Raw genomic sequence first — 2,036 nt, 5'->3', positions numbered from 1 at the left:
TCACACACACACACACACACACTCACACACACACTCACACACACACACACACACACTCACACACACCCTGACAGCCAGCGCTGCCTCTTGCTGCAGGTTTCTCTTTTCGCCTCCAGCTGAAATGTGTTGGTGGAAAAAGTCTTCATCATCTTGCTCCTCTTCCTCCGGCTGCAGTCAGGAGGAGATGGAAAATGAAAACCATGAAGAATCTTCCAGAAAGCTCTGCTGCCCCCTGCTGGCCGCACGCTGAACAGCTGCCACCGGTCTTACTGGTTCTGCTGGGCCCAGACTGCAGCTTCCTCCTGGTCAAACATGAAATATGAATTATGTGGAAACTTTTCCACTTCACAATAAATAACTTTGTTTTGGTCCAGATTTATTCCTTCATTCTTTGTTTTTATAATTTCTACAATAAAAATCGTCTGACTTTTAGTTTCAGTTGGTTTTTATTGGAACAGCCTGAACTACAGTGAAGCACGGTGGTGGCAGCATCATGCACTGTCAGCTTTTGGAAGGATAAAAGGAGAATCTGCTGAAAACTTGTTTCTCCTTCAGCGTTTTGACGGCGGCTCAGGGAATCATCGGCGTTTCGAGTCTCGACTTGTTTTCCTGGATCTGAACCTGCCGAGGAGTGAGAAGGAGAACAGGCCGAAGGGGAAGGCGGGGATCCATCAGTCGTTATTCTGCAGATCCATCAACGCTTGTTTTTATAGAAATATTGTTCCAAGACAGGCTCAGAAATATCTGCTGCGACCTTTGACCCTGCAGACATGTTGAGGCGTTTCCTGGCTGATCTCTGCAGAAAATCAGGGAAACATTTTCTATGCTTGGTTTTAATAACTGATAAAAGTGATTTATGCACCAGAGTAAAAGTTAAATGTTTCCATCTTCATAAGATGAGATTCATGTTGTCATAAATCTGTGAAAAGATGCATCAAAGGTACTTTTATTTTGAAAAGAAACTAAAAGTTTTCATCCATCCATTTTCTAACACCTTTGTCCCTAAGGGGTTAGGAGGAGCTGCTGCCTCTCCAGATAACATTCCGGGCGAGAGGCGGGGTCACCTGAACTGGTCACCTGCACTGGTCACCTGCACTGGTTACCTGGACTGGTCACCTGGACTGGTCACTTGGACTGGTCACTTGGACTGGTCACCAGTCTGTCACAGGGCCATTAAAAGTTTTAATTTATTGTAATAAAACATAAAACCGATCTATTCACCAATCAGAGCAACAGGAAGATGTTCATTGTTCACCTTTATAAGTTTGAAAACGTGTTTTTTTTTCTGCTCCATTTTCACCAAATTAGACGGAAATAACTGGGATTAACGTTGCCGGGGCAACAGAAATAATCATGAGACAAAAGTCAGCTTTTCTAAATGAAAATCAGCTTAAAAAGTATAAATCTATTAAAACGTTTGATTAACGCAGAAAGTTTCTGGTTGCTTCCTGTGAACCCAGAGCTGATCGGTGTTATGCTGGACCTGCAGATTTCATTTCTTCTGTCTTTCTGTTGCTTTTTACTCTCATATGTCATCATTTCTAACAGGGAGATGAATAAAACTAAGAAGCACCAGCCTGAAATCACTTCCTGATGAAGATGTAATTTTATCATCATCTGATCAGATCCAGTTTTATTTTATTCCAGACATTGAAGATTTTTTTTCTGAAAGTTGAGGAAACATCGTTTGTTCAGACTCGGAGGGTTTGGTGCCATAAACTTTGTGGTGGCTTATGAAAATTAGAAACAGTTGTGAATATTTGGGAAATGCTAATTAAAGCTTAATCTGCTGCTAACCGCTAACAGACCCAACATTTCCCAACTCCAGGAATTCAGCTCATAAAGCGCGGTGGCGTTCCGCCTCTCCAGCATCACTCAGACCGTCTTCTCTTCACGAACCACCGACAGAAAGAAAACATCCATCCTGCTGGGTCTGGGAGACGTTGGGGTCTGGGAGACGATGGGGTCTGGGAGACGATGGGGTCTGGGAGACGTTGGGGTCTGGGAGACGTTGGGGTCTGGGAGACGATGGGGTC

Source organism: Poecilia formosa, unplaced genomic scaffold (assembly GCF_000485575.1).
Source record: "Poecilia formosa unplaced genomic scaffold, Poecilia_formosa-5.1.2 Scaffold480, whole genome shotgun sequence".
Taxonomy (NCBI): Eukaryota; Metazoa; Chordata; class Actinopteri; order Cyprinodontiformes; family Poeciliidae; genus Poecilia; species Poecilia formosa.
Note: the sequence above shows the minus strand (reverse complement) of the source record.